The following is a 17300-nucleotide window of genomic DNA, read 5'->3' as shown; positions in this document are numbered from 1 at the left end:
TGCCCTGTGCTAGACATGACTATAAAATGTCACACTGCAGACATCGTAGCGATATGAAAGACACATACACATCTAATCACTGTGGTAATCATCAACGATTTCATCAATAAGTTCCCGATAAACATCGATGTCCATGATACTGCCAGTAAATAATTTTCGACAAATATCAGCTGCTTCATTAATAATTTCTGGAGAATTATTTCCATCACGTTTCCATCCAATCAGAATTTCCAGTCGTTCTACGTCAGATGGAACATTGTTAGGGGAAGCAATAAGACCACTTCCTCGAGTAGTCAAAGGCAAACCTCCTCCAGCAGCGATGGTATCATCAGGTGCATCGTAAAATTCTTTTCCCCCTAGAAGATTTGATTTTTTCTGTTGTCGTTCTATCTGTTGCTGTGATGAAGGAAGTTGATACGAAGGCTATTGCTTATGAGGTTCTGGTTGAGAAAATTATTACTTCCTCTGTGGGTGTTTTCCATGTTTTTCTAGCATTTCGAAATATTGATCTACGTCCATAAGGTAAGCTTGATACACTGGATCATTCGAGCTCGTTTGATTAATTCTTTTGTTTACAAAAAAAACAAAACAAAAAAAAAACAATTATACCACATTGTACGACCTACACCATCAACATATTCTTCTTTTATAAATGTATCTCTTTGGGTAAAATTTCCAGCAGCAAACGCACCTAATTCACATATACCCATATTGTATACCACCTTCAGTAAATTTTTCCATAAATCTAACTCCCTTCCTACCCTTCTTTGACGTTATGTTTTTTTTCTTCCTCGTCAATGACAGGGTCAACGACGACCGCTTGCGGTTGTGGTTGAGCAGCAGCTATCTCAGTTGGAAGATCTCGTAAAATCTTTTTTGTTTGTTTAGTTGTTTTCTCTATTTTTCAGTTTGCTCAGTTGTTTGTCTTACTCATGGAAGAAGACATTCAGTAGCCGTCGCAAATCTTTCAGTAACTTTTGTAACAGGTTTAAATAATTGTTCTGTACCCTCTGCAAATTCAGCTTGCGATTCTTAACGTTCTTGTAGTTTTTGTCTAACAGAATCACCAACGGGAAGAAATTTTTTAATTGCTTCTAATTTCTCTCGAGCTAATCTAGCTGTATGAGACTCAGACGCTGGTGCCATTATTGATATAACAGTGATTTTATTATAGCAGCAGAGAGGTGCGAAGTCTCCTTCTGGAGGTGAATTTTCCCTCAGTAGAAAGCTTTTATTTTTCAAAATGGAGCCTTACTTCTTAAAAGTGTTATTTTTAAAAATGGGACCTCCCTCCCTTGAAAGCTTTATTTTTCAAAATGGGATCTCACTCCCATAAAGTAAGCCGCATACAATTCTTTGCCCGGCTCCATTAAGGTGGGTTCGCCCCTCTGCTGTTTTGCTATTCCATCCTCTAGTGTCTTAGGAGTTAAGTGGTTAACATGGATTGTAAATGTCATCACATGCATTCTACCGAGTAGAAATCAGTATTTGAATTCGCTTGCTTATTCGGATTTGGGAATCGATCCGCTTCGATTCACCTTCACTCTTGACATGTTATGAGCAAGTGCCGCCTTGCAAGTAAAAGAGGTATTGTCCTTAGGAAGCAAAATTAATTAGCCAGTGAGAGAGCTTGTTACTTCTGTTTAGGTTGCTATTATGGCAACATCCAGATGCCCTGATTGGAATGATTACTTTATATGATCGCCGCTAAGAGGCGCTCTACCGATATTATGTACTTCTGAGAGAGTGACAGGTGTAAGGAGACGTTGCAACAGTCACATTGGAGAAAATGTTGGCATACCTCTGTTACTTTCACATACTGTGGCTGAGTGTTCGTTGGATATTGTACTTGTAGAAATTGTACATGATCTAATTACACAAGTAATCAAAATGTCTGATCCCATGTGCTGGAAAAATCGGTCAGAATATTGTCTAAAGTACACTATCTTTTGCAGTTACTAAAATATGGAAAACGAATTTTGCCAGACTAGACAAGTGCAATGAATTAATTACAAAATATATAAATAAGAAAAAATTGTAGGCTGTTTTCTACTATTAACCTGTTCAGACCAGGAAGTGAAAATGACCAAGACGAGTCAGCATTTTTATTTATAAGTACATTTCCGAATTAAGGCTAAGCTGTATGCTCTATAACCTATATTACACCCATCAATCATGCACCAAAATAAAGGCAAAGTTCCTGTAAACATTATTTAATATATAGAAATGTTTTATTTTATATGGCCAAGATAAACAGTCAGGAAAAACTATGAGATTTTATTTCTTTAGCAAATCTCACCCAATGCAAAATTTGAAACTGTGGAGCGTCGCCTAATCAAGTGTCTGTACTATCTGTTGATTTGCTGTACATGTTTGGATATTGTCCGTACGTTGTCCAGTTTTGCGGACACGTATATGTTAAAAGTAACTAACGGGTTCCACACATTTGACCCTTTACTTTGTTGTCATGATTTGCTAAGGTCAGTCTTATATATTTCTTGATTGTGCTTTAAACTTAGTAAAGTTCATAGCAAAAATGTGCTAGCATGTATTTTTGCAAAACGTCAAGTTGCACATACTCATCGGAGTGCTATTTTTGTCAGTTTTGCGTGATCCTGAGCTCTTTGATGTCGGAGGTAAGTAAATCTTGCAAGTAATCCGCAAACCCCCAATGCCTAAATAGAAGTGAGTTATTTTGAAAAACACAAGAACTTATGAAGCTTGCTCAAAAGATAAAGTTGCATGTGAACGACATGAAATCAGGGAATCTGATATGCGACATGTAACGTTGTTTATGGTGCTTAAAGTGGTTGTTCTGTCCTCGTGGGTAAATGTAACAAATGATTGTATTGGATCACCTTTTCTCAGTGCATCCAATTGGATAGCGGTGCTGTTCGTATGTGTTTCTTCTAGCTACATATACCAAGGGCTGTTTCGGAACAAAGTAAATTCATGACAATTGGCTAGTGAAGATCGCTCATTCGATGTGGTGTTTACCTGGTTTCTATTCCGTTATGATTTCTTACTTTGATGTTAGACAAAAGCCATCTGTAATTTTAAGTTTTATTTGTGGGTTAAATATGAGTTGCAAATGGCATATTAACATTTACTACCAGGATCGTAGCTATTATTTTTAGACATTCGAAGAGCAGAACGTTTTGGGAATTTAAGGAAAGATGGACGATAGAATCCGAGTTATCCCAAATGTTTTTCCCTACTGGAAAAATGCTTTAAAAAAACAATTTGTTAAAATGATCTGTAGAACTTTTTTTTCGCGTAATCATCATATTTAGGATATGTTTAATTTAATTTATGTAAAGACAATTGTTTAGTCCCACCCGTTAAATTTGAAAGCTATTCGCATTTGATTAAGATTTGAATGAATAGGCCGGACCTCAGCGGGTGAAGTCAAATATCTCTACCTCCTTGCATACATATATAATTACTACAGGGACGAGTGAAATATTATTAAATTTGTTGAATTTCTGTCAAGCACATGGGGGGTGGGGACGGACAGACAGTGGAATAGGATTGATGGAACGTGAATATAAAGAGGATTATAAAAATGATTCATATTTGTTTAATTCATTGATCACTCGCTACTGAAATATCGATTTAAATGAAAATTTAATTGCTAAGTAGCCTAATGAATTTGATAATGTTATAAAAAAGATTAGTTAATTACTAAAATTTCAAACGTTCACGTAATATTCCATGTTTGGATGCATTATGCTGCATTTTAAACTTTCATAATGATGTTTATATAATTTTATGCATATACCATATGAAGAATTTCAGAGGTAAATGAAGTGATTTTTGTATAGAAATTGAATCACTAGTGACTTAGCAATGTAGTAAAATCTGCTGTACGTTCTCTAAACATTAGAGACATGTACAGATCTTATTGCAAACAAGGGATGCAAAGAGAACAAATACGATACACAAGTTTAACAATGTTTACAAGAAACACGTGGAACTTGTGCCTTATAGAATATCACAAAATGAAATATAATTGTTAACTAATTAGTAATGTTTAGATGTTTTACAGCTGCAATCAATATACAATACCGGAAATATAGAATAACTGAGACATGTTTGAATTTCAATTTATCTGTTTGTACATAAGATATTTAGTACCTTACAGCTACTTCGCCAAGTTGACAATTGCTTTCAATGTATATGCCCCAAATTAGTTTCTTTTTCGATTCACGAGGTCTGATAATTTATTAAATTGATCGCTTGAAACAATGGATGTAAACATCAAAGAATATGATACATATGTTTATAAACCTTAGCCAGAAATAAGCTAAAATATAAAATGTGTTCAGTTCTAAGAGTAAAACAAAAAGGTCCAATGAATGTTAGAAACTCGAATCACGCGCCCCATGATTTACAAAGGAGAAAGATCAACCGAGCATTTATTTGTAAAACACACACACACACACACACACACACACACACACACACACATAGTCTATAAGAACACATAATAATGTGTATGAAAGTTTTAAAATGTTACATCTGCAAATTCTTTGTGCGCCTAATTTTCAGAATTTTAATTTCTCCATTAGATAATAAAAGAATATAAATATAAGTACGACAATGTCAAAGCAATCAAATGGAGGCTGTTTGTACAGGTGTCAGGTGACTTACGTGACTGGGGAAACCCCAAATACTCTCGAGCAAAATCTTTTTGATTCCTTTTTTTTTTGGCACATTATCATCAAGTATGAAAAGAAACCCATTACGGATTTACTAGATTTGGAGCTGACTGTGTTAATGAAACATATAAATTAAATTGGGGAAAGGCAAGGATTTATCCAACATACACGTGGTGCACACAAGCATATTTAACTTGTTCGTACTAATTTCTAATGTTTCCTTGCGATATGATCACGTATGGCTGCATTGATTATTCATGGGAGGGAAACGTACAAAACCTTTCATATAAAACTATACGAGTAGCCTGCCCTATGTCGCTGTTGCAGCGCTGCTAGAGAAAGTTCCGATAGATTCAATTACTTGTCCGTGGTGCATTTAGTTTACTACTGTGCCGTTATAGGACTCACAGTACTAATTCAGTGCCCATAGTAAACCTATGCAAACACCATGATATTAAAAATTCAATAACTTAAATATTTTTAGTGCTCATGATAAAACCTATATGTATCAGTATAGATGAAACCTGGATGTTACCTTCCTTGTTGAGGAAAGGATATGGAAAAATGGGAACCAGTTTGGAAATGGGTGCACATAAAATAGAACATATATGGGTTTTGCTGACCAAGATCGGTTAATAATGAAATTACTTTTGTAGAAAAAGAACCTTTTGAAAGCTTATCCTAGTTGTAACTGACATTGTTTTATTGATGAAATTTCAGTCCTTTAGCAGTCTTGAGTTCGGAACACTCATTACTAAAATTAGCACATGACTTTCTGGTGCAGAATTGAAAGCACAAACACATGCAGATCCAGAAAATTCTTTGGCCCATATCCTTTCATCCACACAGAAGCTGACATCCAGGTTTCATCTATATGAGCACTCAAACTTTTTAAGTTATTGAATTTTTAATATCATGGTGTTTGCATAAATTTACTATGAGAACTGAATTAATACCTTGAGTCCTGGAAGACAGTGACTGGTCAATATGGGAAAATAAAATTTTTGTAAAATTATAATTATGTTAGAGCTTATCCTATTTGGAATGTAACTCCCCCCCCCCCCAAAAAAAAACAAAAAACAAAAAAAAAAATGAGAGACAATGTTTCATTAACACCATTGCAGTCTTTTTACGGACTTTACTTAAGAACCGCCATTACTGAAATTAGCACCAGATTCTTTAGGTGCGGAAGTGAAAACACCCGTTTCAATCAGATGTATACAAAAATTAGAACATGAAGATTTAGAAATTTAAAATTAATGACTTTTTAATAAGATAGTGTTTACATAGGTTTACTATGGAAGTTGAATTTGCACCTTGAACTACTTTGTTACTGCAACGGTCGCATACCAACACGCATTCGCAAATACCTTTCACCGCTGCTCTGTAACCCTACACTGGCTATCCATTCAATCCAGAATCAAACACAAAATTTGTTCTCTGTGCTACGTTTCACTGACGGACTCCACTGCAACATACCTATCCGACCCCACCCATGTGTACTCACCAGCAAGATACTTACGCTCTTCTTCTGACAATCGTATACTCATTATTCCCACTACGAAAACGAAGTCATATGGACAACGTTCTTTTGCATACCAGGGCCCAGCAACGTAAAATGAATTGCCCACTGACCTTAGACACAAAGACACAGTGATCCCATTCAAAAGTGCTCCTAAAACTCACTTATTTCGACTGCAAGAACAAACTTAAAGACCTAATAATGTTTCCTACCTTAAATATTTACAGCATGATTTTATGTTTTCTATCTTTTATGGTGTTTGTTTTCTGTAATAATATCATTATATGTGTTTTTTATGTTACAGGTGTTGTCTAACGTTGTAAAGCGCTTAGAGCTTCTCAAGATTAGGCGCCATACAAAGTCCTCATTATTATTATTATTAGTAGTAGTAGTATAGCCGTGCTCGACAGTGCGGCAGTTATACTCGTAAATGGTCAGATGGTCGCACACGATGATAAAATAATAAGTAAGTAAGCGGCATTTTCAATCTGATTTCGTATCGTTCAGCCGCACACTATCGTTTTGTTAATTGGTATAGTTATCTGATTTGACTGCACCTTCGTCGTGCAGTATCGTGTATATTTAGTACCTTCTATCACTGTCAACAATATACGGTGTACTTCTGTGTTGCAAGCTTTCAGTGCACCTGCACTTGTGTATCTCTTGTTCGCAGCTTCTGCCACAGTCATCGCCAGTGTTTTGGAAGTGCACCTTATATATAATTTATGGTGCAGATTACAAAAGCCTATTCCATTCTCTTGAGATAAGGCATTCTATTTGAAGTCACATAAAAGACATGCCCTCATCTATGTCAGCTTTAGAGTGCCATGATTAGAATATCCCAACTTAACAAAATCATTCAATTTTTCCTTTGCAATTTTATTAACACCTGCATTATGTTATTTTGAATTATACTTAAATATATTAATTTACAAAATTGAATCATATCTATATGTATTAGCAATTGATAGCCGTCATAACAAACCTATTCTTGAGTTGACAGTTTCTGTTTTCGTCTTCCTTCTCTTATGACAGGAAGTAGTGGACCCACTGACAAGGGATTTTCATGTCGAAGGTTCTCACCTTCCATGTCCAACTCGAATGACTCGCGGTACTAATCACATGGCAATACCGGAACCAGTCCAGCCATAGGTGAACGTCAAATATAGCATATAAGGTTTGAAAGACAGTGTTTGTTTGATTAGTGAAATCACAATTTTTATTTAAAAAATAACCTTTGTGAGGTTATACACTTCGTAATTAAAAATTAATATTTTAGACATTGTTTAACTGAAACAATTGCAGTCCTTTTCTAGACTTGAATTTTGGAACTCATTACTGAAATTAGCACCTGATTGGTTTGGTGCGGAAATGAAAACACGTGTAAAATCAAATGTATATAAAATAAAATTAGATCAGGATTATTTAGACATTTAAAGTTAATGAATATTTAATATGATGGTATTTGCATAGGTTTACTATGGGAGTTTAATTCATATCTTGTTTGTGGCAGCAGCCACATCCACAAACGCAGGCGCACGTACATATAAATGAGAGAGAGAGAGAGAGAGAGAGAGAGAGAGACTATTAACTACACATACGACTTTACAGTTTCTTGATATGAAGTTGTCGCATTGCCGATAACAGATTTGTCAGCAATCTCTGAAATAAAAGTGATAATTGTTCGCATATTGACCGACTTGTTGAAGTTTGTTGTTCAGAATTTAGCAAGAAGTACACAGGTTATAAAACAATAATGGATCTGATGAATATTTAAAGGTTATTATCAGTTTCGTCACCACAAATGTCCTAATTAATGACTATGTGAATGTATGGAGGGTCATACTAACTTATACCCCTGTGCACCAATCATTTTGATTTAGCAACCGCAAGTGTCAGATGTTCTTGTTTGAAATATGACAGGAAATGGTGCATTTAATTTATATTTGTTTTATCTTGGTATGTGAACAATCCATCAAAGTCAAGTGCGTGTATTTCTAACAATTAAGAGATGCCCGATTTAGAGCTAATAATGAGATTTTGCGACGTCTGACAAAATTTACAGACATGCCGACAAATTATTGTCTATATTAGAGAAAAAGGCGGAAGATTTTCCATTATATAATCACAGAATGTTCATTTATATTTTTCGATTCATAGTTAACAGCTTATAATTTGTCATTGATTTAGTGGTACCAAAACTCAAACTGAGTTTTGACGTGCATTTTTCAATGCGAATGCCTGCAAGGTGGGTGGTACTGGAATAATAATGATAATACTGTTGGTGATACATTAGAAGCTTTAGATTTACTTTAACCGGGTGTAGTGTCGGGTATAATGTACCGTGCTGGGTACAATGCACAGTGCCGGATACAATTTACACTATGTGTTACAATGCACGGTGTCAGGTACAATGTACAGGGGTGGGGTACATTGTACAGTGAACGGCATGTGCAAACAACTCACATTAATCAAGTGTGTTAAATAAATTTTTCGTCCCCTAGCGTCTCAAGTGTATGCGTCTAAACGGTATGCATGGCATAGTAAACGGTATGCATGGCATAGTAAATGGTATGCGTGGCATAGTAACCGTCATCACATACGTTCATCGATGTAGAAACTAGTATTTTGATTGCTTATTAGAATCAGCGAATCGAACTACTTCATTTCACCTTGACTCTTGAAATATGCAGTAAAAATGAAGCGGTATTTGTAGCAAGTGCCCTCATGCGAGTGAAAGAGCTAGCAAGCAAATTAATTATCGAATGAGAGAGCTCGTAACTTCTGTTTGGGTTTCAATATGTGGCATCCATTCTACGATGGCCGGTCATAGGCCAGTTTGACCGATTTGGCCCGGGCCCGGCGCTCACAGGGGCCCATGCACGTTTGTAATTTAAAAAATAGATATCTTTAGAAAGTAATTTGAAAGCGATGGAATAACATTTTAAGTTCAATATAATATATATCTTGTTTAAAAGTTTATTTCCAAATGCCGTGCTCACAGGGGGCTCCGCGAGTAAATCCTGATCCAAATCGGACACCGCGTTTGCTAAGGCCGTTACTGCATGATACCCGGATGCCTTGACTCAAACGATCACGTTTGTACCATCGCCGCTAAAGGGGGCGCTCTAAAGATATTTTGTACTGCTGAAAGAGTGATATGTATAAGGTGACGTTGCAACATGCACAATGGAGAGAATGTTAGTATATCTCTATGTGACTTTTATGTACTGTGGCTGAATTTTCTTTGGATATTATACTTGTGGAAATTGTACGTGATCTAAGCACATGGCTAACCAAAATGGGCGCTCTAATATACTCGAATTTTCTTTGGATATTATACTTGTGGAAATTGTACGTGATCTGTGCACATGGCTAACCAAAATGTGCGCTCTAATATACTCAACTTTTCTTTGGATATTATACTTGTGGAAATTCTACGTGATCTAAGCACATGGCTAACCAAAATGGGCTATCTAATATACTCGAATAATTAACTTGAACTAACCTAAAACGCACTATCTTTAGCAGTTATTAAAATAGGATAAACGATTTTTGCCAGACTAGGCAATACTCGCTTCTGAAAGTGCAATTAATGAATTGCACAATATATAAGAAGAGAGAAAATATTTGGCTCTTTTATAAATTACTTTTGAAGTCCATGACGTCAAAATGACCACGTGGAGCCAGTAGTTTCCAGATAGGCACATATTTGAATTGGGGGCAGTGCTGTATACTCTATATCGCAAAATACAACCATAAATCGTACACCATAACAAAGGAAACTAATTTTTAAACACAATTTTAAGATATACAAAGACTTGATTTTAAATAGCCAGGATAAACAGTTATGAAAACCCGTGAAATTATATTTCTTTAAAAATCTAAATCTAAGATTGGCCACAACAGTCCAATCGCTTGCCACACTTAAATGTTCACTGTGTGGGACAGATACAAATAAATAGACTGCATGATTAACATCTCTATCAACATACTCCTTTAACATTTTTTTTATGGCAAAGTTGTTTTTCTTTTCACCTCTCATGAGTGTGTGTGTGTGTTATCTGGATTTTTAACGTAGCTTTAACAATTTTTCAGTCATATCGATACGATGTCTGCAGTGTGGCAGTTTATAGCGATGTCTAGCACTGGGGCATCATGCCGCAGACACGTATCATGATGTCCCACCCAGTCACATTATCCCGACACCAGGCCGAACAGTCCTAACACAAACCTCTTAATGCTGAGCGCCATGCGAGGTAGCTGTTTAGTACCATTTTTGTAAGTCCTTGGTATGACTCGGCCGGGGTTCGAACCCACGACCTCCCGCTTTCGAGGCGGACGCTCTAACCACTAGGCCACCGGAGCGGTCCTCTCTCATGAGTATTAATACTATAATTTAAATCACTTACTTTCTTTTCAATTGTGTAAGGATCATAGTGCGTTGCCTGAAGAGAATTTTGAAGTAAGGGTTTCAGAGAAGATTTTTTTAAGTGGAAATGATTAACAATCCCGACACACACACACACACACACACACACACACACACACACTCTTATGAATGTCAACAAAAGTTTGGTCTTAATATTTTTCCTTTTATTCTGAAGTAAATTATTGATTTTTAATTTAAATATAATTGATTATATTATATTTCTTTAAAAATTGCAACCATTATCATTAATAGTTTTCATTAGTGTATTTTTTTTATCTACTTTTAAAATAACGTTATATCATCCATATTAACATAAAAATGAGGGATTGGAGATTTCACTAACTCGTAATTTACATGATTATTACACCACCTGGATTAAATTGTTTTTCTTTTGATAGTAATTGTAATAGGTAATAGAACACTTCACATAAAATAATAGCAATTATTATATGCTCATTTTTTTCTCCGTTAACTTTACATTGTCAGAATCGTTTAGTATTTTATGATATTGCACTCGCGCTCATAATTCATATTGCATTCATAATGGAACGACTTTCTATTATAAACAAACAATGGAACGCATACGCCAGCACTTTTTATTCATTGTATTTGTCTGTGGATGAAGTAAGCCAGCTGTTTGAGCCATTTGAGAGTAGAGATACCAAAGCTGACAATGTGGATGAATTTATGGACTCACAAAAGAAACGTTCAAGAAAGCAGACGACTGAAAGTGATATCAGAAATGTGCAGCGATGGCTGTATGATAATTACTTTGTAAACAAACCATGTACACTCACGTAGTAGACACTTTACTTTTTGGTTGGTTAAATTTGTTTCTGAATGAACTAAAGCAGATGTTTCGTGGACTGTTACATACCAGCTGCTTTGCTACATTCCGTGTTGACTTTTTTAATACAATGTTTCGGATTTAGGCGGGCGACAGACGCCAGATTTTATAAACTTGCTGGGTCCCTACAAATAACATGCAAGTGCCAAAGCATAAACTGTCTTCTTTAGCTGGTAATAAGAATGGCAAAAATATAATTACAGTTTTACATACTGAATTTCTTCAAGACGTACTTTCTTGGTTCTGCAAATCCGAATTACATGAGCCATGTCATGGATTCTCAAGCTTGATTAAACATTTCAAAATTGTAATGTAATTTCGACTATAATTTAAGTACAATTACATCCTCCTTACTGCACTCAAAATGAAATAAGCATTATATTCCATAGCGTCCTTTTGACAATTGCAACTGAAAGACTTCTTATTTTCCCCATATTATGACTTCAAACATTCAATGACAGAACAGAAACACAATTACAGATGTCAACACGCTGCTCCGTCGCCGCTGAAATTCGGTGTACTTCATGTAGAATTGGCACGGAAAAATCCAGTCCATAATCACTAAATTTGGTACAATCGACAACAATATTAAAATCTATTCATTCCAGATCAACGACTTTTTCTTTCGAAAGTTATGTTTAGCGCGTGACTAAGTTCATATTTATCTGGTCCGAATTAATTATGTGTGCATTCATAATGTTGTTGTTGTGTAATAATGAATATGCGCTTGTGTATTTTGCTTGGAATACGCCACACATTCGGTCACTTTGTTCCGTGTAGTGTATTTTTGTTTACATAACTAAGCCTTAACTAGAATAAGAAAATGAACATATAATAGAAAGGTTACTAAATTTGTATCGGCAAATATGAACTCCCAAGGTCGTGCAGTATTTCCATCCGAAAAACATGTTCATATTTTCTCATACAAATACAGTAACCCAATAAACATAAACTAATGTATTTATTTTAACTGTTTATGTAATATTAGACAAATATGTCTTTTGCTTTGTAAGTTTATGTAAACCTGGAATACTTAGAAGGATCAGTTTCACATCTAATTTGCTGCAAATAAAAGCGCTTTAAGGATTTTACATAAAAGATTACTTCACATGTATAGTTGGTTGCACTTGATTATACATGTTTTTTAACTAATGGTTTTGCTGGATAAATAGAGAAGCAATTACTGCAAATTCTCATTTAAGTAACATCTCTTATTAGCAGTTGGTAGATAGTATACCCTACTGAGATGAAAAGGGAGATTTTTTTTCAAAGAATAATATTTTTGTCAAATACAATATTCAAAGTCACTTTTTTCACTCTTAACTATACACATCTCTTAGTTCTAGTTAGATTTTAGTTCCTCGACTCGAGGTGCTATTTCTTTGCTCACAATGCTAATTCCTTTACAATTACAGCGCAATAGTTTTGACAAAGTTAGGCTAAATTGCTTTCTTCACGTATAGTACTGTGAGTCCCAAGCAAGATCTAAGCATAAAACTTACATGGCCGAAGTCTGGGACAATAGTCGCTCATTCTCATTTTGCCTTCTCATGCAATTTTTGCATTTTGAATTTGATCAATAAACTATTTGCTGAAATTCTGAACATGCAATTGCACCAACACTTGACTAGTGTTATCATGCACCAGAAAGAACCAGTAGTTATTTACCATAATAAGTAATAAAATAAATTTATCTTTGCCTAATAATCTCCAGAAACAACCAGTATTTATTTACCATAATAAGTAATAAAATAAATGTATCCTTGCCTAATAGTCACCAGAAAGAACCAGTAGTTATTTACCATAATACGTAATAAATAAATGTATCTTTGCCTAATAGTCTCCAGAAAAAACCCAGTAGTGATTTACCATAATAAATAATAAAATAAATGTATCTTCGCCTAATAATCAAGAGAAAGAATCAGTAGTTATTTACCATAATAAGTAATAAAATTAATGTATCTTTGCCTAATAATCACCAGAAAGAACGAGTACTTATTTACCAAAATAAGTTATTTCAATAATAAGCTCCAGAAAAGAACCAGTAGTTATTTACCATAATAAGAAATAAATAAATTTATCTTTGCCTAATAATCTCCAGAAAGAACCAGTAGTTATTTACTATAATAAGTAATAATTTAAATGTATCTTTGCCTAATAATCACCAGAAAGGATCAGTAGTTATTTACTATAATAAGTAATAAAATAAATGTATCTTTGCCTAATAATCACCAGAAAGAACGAGCAGTTATTTACCATAATAAGTAATAAAATAAATGTATCTTTGCCTAATAATCACCAGAAAGAACCAGTAGCTATTTACCATAATACGTAATAAATAAATGTATCTTTGCCTAATAGTCTCCAGAAAAAAAACAGTAGTTATTTACCATAATAAGTAATAAAAAAAATGTACCTTTGCCTTATAATCACCAGAAAGAACCAGTAGTTATTAACCATAATAAGTAAAAAATTAAATGTATCATTCCCTAATAATCACCAGAAAGAATCAGTAGTTATTTACCATAATAAGTAATAAAATTAATGTATCTTTGCGAAATAATCAACAGAAAGAACGAGTACTTATTTACCAAAATAAGTTATTTGAATAACAATCTCCAGAAAGAACCAATAGTTATTTACCATAATAAGTAATAAATAAATTTATCTTTGCCTAATAATCTCCAGAAAGAACGAGTAGTTACTTACCATAATAAGTAATAATTTAAACGTATCTTTGCCTAAAAATCACCAGAAAGAACCAATAGATATTTACCATAATAAGTAATAAAATAAATGTATCTTTGCCTAAAAATCACCAGAAAGAACCAGTAGTTATTTACCATAATAAGTAATAAAATAAATGTATCTTTCCCTAATAATCACCAGAAAGAATCAGTAGTTATGTACCATAATATGCAATAAAATAATGTATCTTTGCCTAATAATCACCAGAAAGAATCAGTAGTTATTAACCATAATAAGTAAAAAACTAAATGTATCATTCCCTAATAATCACCAGAAAGAACCAGTAGTTATGTAACATAATAAGCAATAAAATAAATGTACCTTTGCCTTATAATCACCAGAAAGAACCAGTAGTTATCTACCATAATAAGCAAAAAAATAAATGTATCTTTCCCTAGTAATCACCAGAAAGAACCAGTAGTTATGTACCATAATAAGCAATAAAATAAATGTATCTTTCCCTAATAATCACCAGAAAGAACCAGTGGTTATTTACCATACTATGTAATAAATAAATGTACTTTTGCCTAATAATCACCAAAAGAACCAGTAGCTATTTACTATAATGGTAATAAAATAAATGTACCTTTGCCTCATAATCACCAGAAAGAACCAGTACCTATGAACCATAATAAGCAATAAAATAAATGTATCTTTGCCTAATAATCACCAGAAAAAACCAGTAGTTATGTACCATAATAAGCAATAAAATGAATGTATCTTTGCCTTATAATCACCAGAAAAAACAGTAGTTATATACCATAATAAGTAATAAAATAAATTTATCTTTCCCTAATAATATCTAGAAAGAACGAGTAGCTATTTACCATAATTAGCAATAAATGTATCTTTGCCTAATAATCACCAGAAAGAACCAGTAGTTATTTACAATAATAAGCCATAAATGTATCTTTGCCTAATAATCATCAGAAAGAACCAGTAGTTATGTATCATAATAAGCAACAAAAAAAGTATCTTTGCCTAATAATCACCAGAAAGAACCAGTAGTTATGTACCATAATAAGCAATAAAATAAATGTATCTTTGCCTAATAATCACTAGAAAGAACCAGTGGTTATTTACCATGGCAAGTAATAAATAAATTTATTTTTGCCTAATAATCACCAGAAAGAACCAATAGTTATTTACCATAATAAGGAATAAAATAAATGTATCTTTACCTGATAATCACCAGAAAGGAACAGTAGTTATTTCCTATAATAAGCAATAAACGTATCTTTCCCTAATTATCACCAGAAAGAAACGGTAGTTATTTACCATAATAAGCAATAAATGTATCTTTGCCTAATAATCACCAGAAAGAACCAGTAGTTATTTACCATAATAAGCAATAAATGTATCTTTGCCTAATGATCACCAGAAAGAACCAGTAGTTATTTACCATAATAAGCAATAAATTCATCTTTGCCTAATAATCACCAGAAAGAACCAGTAGTTATGTACCATGATAAGCAATAAAATAAATGTATCTTTACCTTATAATCACCAGAAAGAACCAGTAGTCATTTACCATAACAAGCAATAAAATAAATGTATCTTTGCTTGTTAATCACCAGAAAGAACCAGTAGTTATGTACCATAATAAGCAACCAAATAAATGTATCTTTGCCTAATAATCACCAGAAAGAACCAGTAGTTATTTACCAGAATATGTAATAAATAAATGTATCTTTGCCTAATAGTCTCCAGAAAAAAACCAGTAGTTATTTACCATAATAAGTAATAAAATAAATGTATCTTCGCCTAATAATCATCAGAAAGAATCAGTAGTTATTCACCATGATAAGTAATAAAAGAAATGTATATTTGCCTAATAATGACCAGAAAGAACCAGTAGTTATGTACCATAATAAGTAATAAATAAATTTATCTTTGCTAATAATTTCCAGAAAGGATCAGTAGTTATTTACTATAATAAGCAATAAATGTATCTTTCCCTAATAATCACCAGAAAGAACCAGTAGTTATTTACCATAATAAGCAATAAATGTATCTTTGCCTAATAATCACCAGAAAGAACGAGTACTTATTTACCAAAATAAGTTATTTGAATAATAATCTGCATACAAAACCAGTAGTTATTTACCATAATAAGTAATAAAATAAATTTATCTTTGCTAATAATTTCCAGAAAGAACCAGTAGTTATTTACTATAATAAGTAATAAAATAAATGTATCTTTGCCTAATAATCTCCAGAAAGAACCTGTAGTTATTTACCATAATAAATAAGAAATAAAAGTATCTTTGCCTAATAATCACCAGATAGAACCAGAAGTTATTTACCATAATAAGGAATAAAATAAATGTATATTTGCCTAATAATCGCCAGAAAGAACAAGTAGTTATTTACCATAATAAGTAAAAAAAATAAATGTATCTTTGCCTAATAATCTCCAGAAAGAACCAGTATTTATGTACCATAATAAGTAATGAAATAAATTTATCTTTGCCTAATAATCACCAGAAAGAACCAGTAGTTATTTACTATAATAAGTTAAAAAATAAATATATCTTTGCTTAATAATCACCAGAAAGAACCAGTAGTTTTTTACTATAATAAGCAATAAAATAAATGTATCTTTGCCTTATAGTCAACGGAAAGAAGCAGTAATTATTTGCCATAATAAGCAATAAAATAAATGTATCTTTGCCTAATAATCACCAGAAAGAACCAGTAGTTATGTACCATAATAAGTAATAAATAAATTTATCTTTGCTAATAATTTCCAGAAAAAACTAGTAGTTATTTATCATGATAAGTAATAAAATAAATGTATATTTGCCTAATAATCGTCAGAAAGAACCAGTAGTTATGTATCATAATAAGTAATAAAATAAATTTATCTTTGCTAATAATTTCCAGAAAAAACTAGTAGTTATTTATCATGATAAGTAATAAAATAAATGTATCTTTGCCTAAAAATCACCAGAAAGAACCAGTAGTTATTTACCATAATAAGTAATAAAATAAATGTATCTTTCCCTAATAATCACCAGAAAGAATCAGTAGTTATGTACCATAATATGCAATAAAATAATGTATCTTTGCCTAATAATCACCAGAAAG

The 17300-nt window shown here is 33.1% G+C and overlaps 1 long non-coding RNA gene and 1 other non-coding gene across 2 annotated transcripts in view; both read right to left on the bottom strand.

Annotated features, from left to right (window-relative positions):
* LOC149798267 (uncharacterized) overlaps positions 1–17300 on the bottom strand; it is a 176962-nt gene that overhangs the window by 142819 nt on the left and 16843 nt on the right. The window lies entirely within an intron of this gene.
* Positions 10479–10555, bottom strand: Trnas-cga (transfer RNA serine (anticodon CGA)). Its single transcript has one exon. It is a non-coding gene; the product is annotated as a tRNA-Ser (tRNA).

This window comes from Sinohyriopsis cumingii, chromosome 6 (genome assembly GCF_028554795.1).
Source record: "Sinohyriopsis cumingii isolate HCF-2022 chromosome 6, ASM2855479v2, whole genome shotgun sequence".
NCBI lineage: Eukaryota > Metazoa > Mollusca > Bivalvia > Unionida > Unionidae > Sinohyriopsis > Sinohyriopsis cumingii.
The sequence above is the reverse complement of the archived record's forward strand: the minus strand, read 5'-3'. Positions and strand labels throughout refer to the sequence as shown.